Consider the following 8,593-nt stretch of genomic DNA (forward strand, 5'->3'; position numbering starts at 1 on the left):
GATGTTTTATTGAGTTTTTTCTTTGGAAAACTTTGATGCATTATTTTAATGTTTCTTCCTTTTGAAAGGCTTGATGAGAAATATTTTCTAAACTAAATATTTTTCTTAAAATCCACCAAAGTGTGCTATTTGAATCAGAAGTGTATACTCAATTTATAATGTTGTGTGTATTATTTAGTCATTTATGTGGTCTGTCACTCGGTATGTGATGGTGACTCTTTACAAGTATGGTGGTTGATAGGTTCAACTTGAAATTATGTCTTGTTTTCATGAGATGTAGTATGTCGCAGGGACATTGGAACCTTTTTTACTTAGTAGAAGACTTTTTTATGTTAAAGGAATGTTTTATGTTTAAGGATTGTATTAATAAGAGACTTTCTAAACCTTGGGTTGGTATTATGATTTTATTTAAATTGATTTATTGGGTTTAATTTCTGTTTGGTTCTTTTCTAAAACAGTTCCAGTACCATGTGTTCTGTTAGCTTAGGTTATGTATTCTTTTAAATTGTCTTTATATTTGTTTCGGTGATGAAATGATGAATTGTAAAAGACATTTAAATACCTGGATAAAAGGTGTGGTCGGGGATAACTGTCAGTATTCTGAAAATGTTTATGATCCTTCCGCTGATGAGACCTCAAATCCTGCAATACAACGTTAGCCTTGTCCGGGGGTGATTTTCCGGAAAACCCCTCCGACGCTCAAGTCAGATCGGGAGACAGAAAGTAATGAATATATGATAATGAATGATTACAAGATTAACGGATTGTAAGATGAGTTCAGATCAATTGAAGGAATATTTGATCAAGAATATAGATTGTAAGTAGGAGGGTAGTGTCATTTTTGTGGAGTAATGGTAGGAATATATAAACTTTCTTTCTAATTAAATGATTGAAGGAAGTATTTTTGGTAAAATAAATTGAATGTAGAAGAGTAGAATCCTCTGCCATTTTATGTAGTTTCATGACATATTTATAGCAATTTCTTATAAGGACACTAAATGTGGTTACTTGATCATGGGATGATCATGAACATAATGTTTGTAGATGTGGGAATAATGGGGAGTTATTTTAGGAAGTGACTAAGAGTAGTGATAGTAGTGGACAAAGGGGGTAGTTAGGGTTTGACTAAATGAATTACGGGTTTATTTATTTGACCCCATAACATTAGCCCCACGCATGAGGAGTGATAGATGAGGGAATTTAATGTAGCGAGGGTATCAGTCTTTATGCGGAAAAAATCATACCTGTGATGCAGATCAAATAAATATTCGGAAGAAACCATGCAATAAGGTCCGAATAAGGTAAACTTCGAATTCTTGCCTTGATGGGCCCATGATGGTGGAAGCCCCATGAATTATAAATATTTGGCCTTTGGGCCACTTTTGATGATTCGACTTTTAGAGCCTGATATGATAATTCGGCATTTGAGCCTGATATGATGATTCGACATTTGAGCTTGATATGATGATATGGCCTGGCAATCAAACACCTGTGACTTAGATAAGGAATCATACTAGATGAATCCTTCGAAAGCATTGATGAATATTCGGATCAGACATAAGTTTGCATTTAAGGAATATTTGGATCGGACGTAGGTCCGCATTGCCCAGCCGTCAATCACCTGGGACTTAGATAAGGAATCATACTAGGTGAATCCTTCGAAAACATTGATGAATATACTGATCGGACATAGGTCCGCTGAATAAGTGATCGAGTTATCAAGCTAGGTGATATTCACTATGAATACATTGACAAATAACGCCTAAAATCACTCGTTTTGGGGCTTAATAAGAGTCCGAGTTACCAAGCTAGGTGACACTCGCAATGATTTCACTTTCAAACTAGGTGAAAGTTTGATAATTAAGATAAATACTTTGAAAATATTGCCCAAAATCAATCATTTTGGGACTTCAATAATAATATGGCTTTCAAACTAGGTGAAAGCTTAGATGATTCCGTAATATGACGAATAATGCCCACATGTTGGGACTTTAATAATAATATGACTTCAAACTAGTTGAAAGCTCAGATGATTCCATAATGTGACAAATAACGCCCACGTGTTGGAACTTCAATAATAATATGACTTTCAAACTAGGTGAAAACTCAGATGACTTTATACACTCATCATTGAAAACCACATATAAGTAAGACCCAATATATTAAGAATAATAATGGTGAAGTATTGAATTCCCATGCAGAAATAATATAATATTCTTCCAATGTGTCAATATCATACTTCATCACTTTTCATGTTGACCCATGAATATAACAAATATAAAATACCCGATATATGTTGATAAATAAAAGCAAGAGTAACCATATGATCATCATCAGATTAATATAATATATCATTCACTTGGCAATACTAATCAAAGATTTGCATCCTTTATGTAGCATTTCATTAGAAGGCGAGGATGATGATTTTTCTCCATGCATCGAGTCACCTCAGATTGAACCACCGTCGGATCATATTCGGATTCAGCCAATACATTGAATTGGGCAATATTTGGAGTAATTTTTTCAGATTGAAATCACGTAGCTGAAGCTAGTTCGGAAACGTTTTACGGGTCATCTAATCCTTTAGATAGTGCATCAAACCGAACTTCAACAATGAGACTGAATTTTTTGGTCAGTTGAAGTTGGTTTGGAAATGTTCTATGGATCTAATAACCCTTTAGAAGGTGCATCAAACCAAATTTGGGTCCGACTTTATGATAATACGTCATGACAATTACTCAACCGGGTCTTCGATGATTCGGATGTAGCATAACTCGGCTACTTTCTATACTTAGACAATTTTGCGAAATTATTGGAGGCCCTTGGGGGGGTCCAAGTTTTTAATATTTCGGACAAATTGATGATACGGCAAAAGACAAAACTTGTATAATAACCTTAGACAAGAGAATCCGGCTATTCGATGGTACAGAATAACTCATCGCATCCGAATCGCTTATGATATATAGCTTATTAATTAGACGGTCACATAGCTGGAGTTGACAAAAAATGGTGAAATTAAAGAGCTGGATATAATATATCACATAATTAGACGGTCACACACGAGTGGGAACCTTCTTTTCCTCGTAGCAAAATGATCTTCAAATCAAATCTTCATCATTAACAAATAATTTTCGAATCCCCAAAAATAATGGGTGCCGAGAAAAATTCAGGAAATATCCACATACGACACAGTAAAGATAAGATGATGGTCCTTTAGACCGAAACCACTTAGTTTAAGCTAGTTTGCAAACGTTCTATGGGTCATCTAATCCTTTAGAATGTGCATCAAACCGAACTTCAACATTAGGACTGAAATTTTTAGTCGATTGAAGTTGGTTTGGAAACGTTCTACGGATCTAATAACCCTTTAGAAGGTGCATCAAACTGAACTCAACATTGAAACGGTATACATTGATGAATAAGAGCAATAAGATCCAACTTTATATCCTTGAATAATGACAAACACTTGAAATGATTTGGCCCAAATATTCTCGATCAAGTTTTTCTCCCAAAAGTGAAGAGTTAATAGTATCTAAAAACAGAGAAAAAAAAATGTTTTTTTTTCTTGTTACATTCCTCATCATAAAATAAAAACCGTGCGGAAAAACGGTTATTAAAGCAGGACCGGACCGGGTTTCTGGAAGACCGGACCGGGTCCGTATGTTGAGAGTTTCCAGAAAGCAGAAATCGCAGGACCCGACCGGGTTTAGGCAAGACCGGACCGGGTCCGTAAGCTGAAAGGAAATCTGATGATTTGGTTTGTTGAGTGGTGATAGCCGAATGAATTTGGTGATATACAAAATATAATCATGATTGGAAAGTACATGTTAATGGGAATTAATTACTGATAGGAATTAATAATTGCATCCAATTCTCAGTATAAAAGAAGTTGGATTAAGCTTCTTCTCTATTGGATTGTTAACTCAATTGATTGAGTTGAATATGAATCCTGATCTTGCAATGAAAAATCTAATAACTTTCAGCCCTAATAATGTTATTATGAATATAAAGAATAATAGCTGAACTTTAATAAAGTTTTAATGTATATTAAAAATGCAATAATACCCCAAGACGGTTATTTCACTTCGTTAGCTTGTGATGCAAGAAGATTTCAAAGGACGATCCAAATATTAACTTGGATGTTTTTTTTATAAATCCAACCAGCAAAAGATATAGCAAATACTCCCAAACATTACTCCATTACAGTTCCTGACTTATACCCACCGAAAAAAAAATGATGAGATAGTTATACGCCATAAAATTGGGTATCTGCGGAGTTATTCGGAAAAGGCGGCAGTGAGGTTTCATGCTAACATGTCCAGATCACGGCGAGTCACGGCTTGATTATTAGCGTGACCTGCAGAAGTGTCTGTATCTGTGCTATGCACGGTGGCGGTTTGAGTCGAATTTTTCTTAGGAGCCATGACTTTTTATTCTCTCCCCACAGACGGCGCCAAACTGTTTCGGTCATGAAACGAGGAAGTGCAGAAGACACTTAAAATACCTGGAGATAGGTGTAATCGGGTTAACCATCAATATGCTGAAAATGTTTATGATCCTTCCGCTGATGAGACCTCAAATCCTGCAATACAACGTTAGCCTTGTCCGGGGGTGATTTTCCGGAAAACCCCTCCGACGCTCAAGTCAGATCGGGAGACAGAAAGTAATGAATATATGATAATGAATGATTACAAGATTAACGGATTGTAGGATGAGTTCAGATCAATTGAAGGAATATTTGATCAAGAATATAGATTGTAAGTAGGAGGGTAGTGTCATTTTTGTGGAGTAATGGTAGGAATATATAAACTTTCTTTCTAATTAAATGATTGAAGGAAGTATTTTTGGTAAAATAAATTGAATGTAGAAGAGTAGAATCCTCTGCCATTTTATGTAGTTTCATGACATATTTATAGCAATTTCTTATAAGGACACTAAATGTGGTTACTTGATCATGGGATGATCATGAACATAATGTTTGTAGATGTGGGAATAATGGGGAGTTATTTTAGGAAGTGACTAAGAGTAGTGATAGTAGTGGACAAAGGGGGTAGTTAGGGTTTGACTAAATGAATTACGGGTTTATTTATTTGACCCCATAACAATATTATTTTTGGATAATAATTTTGGAGAAAAAAGAAAGGGAGGGAAGGGAAAGGAAAGGAAGAGAAAGGAAGGGGGAGAAATAGAAGATAATGGAAGGGAGTTGAGAGTTTTCCCTTAAAATTTTTTCAATTTAGAGAGATTAAAACCAAGAGCATTATTTATGGTGATCTAATAAAAAGGTCATCATATTATTTCTCTCTCTTAAAAATTTATCTTTCAATCTAATTTTATTTATAATGACCTCTTTTAAAAGGTTATCATCTTTTCTTTCTTATTTCATCTCTAACCCACCATAATTTCTCTCTCTCATTTTATGCATTATTTTTATTTATTTTCTGAATAACTATATGTTCATGCACAAGATAAATTCATTTTTTAAAGAAATTAAATTTTTTTTAAACAAAAATTGTATTATTTGAATCTATTTATTTTTTTTAACTTTTAAAGGATTTTTGTGGGATTTTTTAACAAAAAAAAGAGGTAGAAAATTAGAAAGAAAATGATGGTTTTTGAAAATATTTTAAATAATAGCAAAAGTGGTTTCATTTTATAGATCTCGTAAAAATATGAACGATTGTATATTTTTTTATTTTTTGAATTTTATTTAAATGAGAAAATAACAATTTAAGATAAAAGAAATATTTTTTCAACCAATTGAAATAAGACAAGTGGAAAAGGTAGCAGCAGAGTGTTGATGGAATGTCTTCAATAGAAACACACGGACCAACAAAATGACGACACATGACATTTGCTTTGATAAAAAAGGGATGACCGATTGAGAGATCAGGTTATATAGTGACCAAATTCTTCAACATTTTTCGTGACCAACCTTATTTTACGTCACCATTAATAGGCTTTTGTAACACCCCTGAATTCCCGTCCTTTACGGTTTTGATTTCGTACAAGGGTCGGAAATTCGGGTGTTACAGCTTTTTACCCTTGTTTGGTCATATGACCTCTAAATAGGTCATTGTTACTGATGCTCTTAGCAAAAAGTAACCATTAAGTTCTAAATAGGTCATTCCTCTTATTTTGCTATTCAAACAAGGAATTATTCCTCCCTCTAAATCCCTCTCTTTTCTTTCCCTCTATTTCCTTTCATCCAAACACATTCTTAAGATTTTCAGACTATTTTAAATAATATCAGAGTCAGTCTTATACTAGACGAACTAACTTTGTTTTCCAACATACGGTCCCTACATAAAATTACACTTATACGTAGGGATGCAGGCGGGGCGGGTCTAATAGGAGACCCGCCCCATCCCCGCCCCATCGGGGCGGGGGTGGGTCCCGATTTGATGGGTCATGGGGCGAGTACGGGTATAAAATTCATACCCACCGCGGGGATTGGGATGGGTTTTAGGTGATACCCGCCCCACCCCGCTTCAAGAAAGGTACAAATTTTGGGATACCCTAAATTTATTTTTAAAAAACTTTTTTCAAATTTCTGGAAACCTTGAATTATTTTCAAATTTTCTTAAAAATTTTAAAAAACCCCGATTTATATTTTTAAAAAAAAAAGTTTCAAAACCCTAAATCTACTTTGGGCCTTTGAAATCCCGTCTTCTTCACTGCTGGCCGTCATTTGCTTCTTCTTCACTGCTGCAGCCTGCAATCATCTTCTTCTTGAAACACTCCCATCTTCTTCAATCTTGTTGCCGTTATCTTGCTTCTTCTTCACCATTCACGTTGAGACATCGACAAGAATCCAGACCACTGTCATTCTTCTTCTTCTTCACCATTTTTAATTAGGTAAGTTTCTTTCAGTTCATCACCGTTCTTCTTCTTCTCAATATCTTCTTCAGATTGATGCTATTTATTTTCCTTGTTGCACATCGTCATCAATAGGTAAGCATCAAAGAACATCGTCTCTGTCTTATTCCCCATTTTTTGATTTTCATTTCAGTTTTTATTTTCTCAATTCTTCCATTATTTCTTTAATGGTGACAATTATTACTATAAGTCATATGCAAGTATATCAATGCCAAGTAGCCATGAGTCATGCCTTCTTCTTTAGCCTCTCTTTCCTTTCCCTCATTTTTGGTATTGTTGTTTAAGGAAAATATAATTGTAAATTTTTTTCTTTTAAGGATTTATTGTTGTTTAATTGCGAGTGATTTGAGCTTTTAGCTGTGGTAAATGGTAATTGCTTCAAGGTCTAGGAAATGATTTTTCTACCAAAATTGTGACTTGTTCTTTGGAGCCAAAACTCATTGATTACATTTGACAATGCTTATGAAATTAAAATTTTTGTGCTCTCAACGTTGAAGATGCTTCTTTTTTCCATTAATTTTTTTTTGTTGGTTATTATGTGTATCTGTAATCACCTTGTTCTTTTTTCCATAATTGTATTTTCATTTCAGTTTCTAAGTGAGAAACTGAGGATTGAAGTCATATGCAAGAGTTCTTCTGGAATGATTAATCTTGTTCTTTTTAATCACCTTTTAGTTCTTTAAGATTTTAATCATTTTGTTATTTGTTATTCATGGTGTGTGTTTGTGATTATTGATAATGCTTTGTATCTCTCCTGAGAGTTATAGGGGTTAGTGTATGCATAAACATCTTTTTATCTTACTTGTTAGATAAATATGGCTTCAAACCCATCAACTACTGCAAGTTGTACTCCTATTAGCGTCGATGAGTATGAAAGTCCAGCACATCTTGTTTCTGATCCTAACGTGTTACCTATAACAAGTAAGCACGCTTCGGCAGTTTGGAATGATTTCAAGAGAAAGAGAGTTGGTGGGGTAGAGAAGGCTGAGTGCAATCATTGTAATAAGCTACTTTCCGCCGGTGCAAAGGCGGGAACTTCTCATTTGAAGGACCATATTCAAAGTTGTCGAAAGCGAATATGTCAAGATCTTCGGCAAACAAGATTATTCGGTACACAACATAATGTGAATGATAATAGTGATTCTTTGACTTTGGCTCCTTATGAATTCCGTCAAGAAGATGGAAGAAAGGACTTGGCCGAGATGATTATATTGCATGAGTACCCCATTAGCATGGTTGAGCACTATGGCTTCAGGAAGTACTCTAAGACTTTACAACCTGGTTTTAAAGTACCGTGTCGTACCACTACTAGGAAGGATATAATGAAGAGATATGAGGATGAGAAGGACAACATTCTAGCTTTGTTGAGGAAAGTCAAAAGTCGAATTTCATTAACTACGGACATGTGGATTGCAAGTAATCAAAGGAAAGGCTATATGGCAGTCACTTCACATTTCATTGATAATGCGTGAAAGTTGCAAAGTCGAATCATAAGGTATTACTATCAACTACTAATTGTACTTGTGCTAACATACTTTACTTACCTATTTACTTCTGATGCAATTATTTTTTTTTAACTAGGTTTCTTTATGTCCCTGCCCCACATAATGCCGAGGTTCTTGCCGATGCATTAAAACAATGCATTCAATCATGAAACTTGGATTTGAGATTGGCATCTATCACAGTAGATAATTGTACGACTAATGATGCTATG

This window comes from Amaranthus tricolor, chromosome 10 (genome assembly GCF_026212465.1).
Source record: "Amaranthus tricolor cultivar Red isolate AtriRed21 chromosome 10, ASM2621246v1, whole genome shotgun sequence".
Classification (NCBI taxonomy): Eukaryota; Viridiplantae; Streptophyta; class Magnoliopsida; order Caryophyllales; family Amaranthaceae; genus Amaranthus; species Amaranthus tricolor.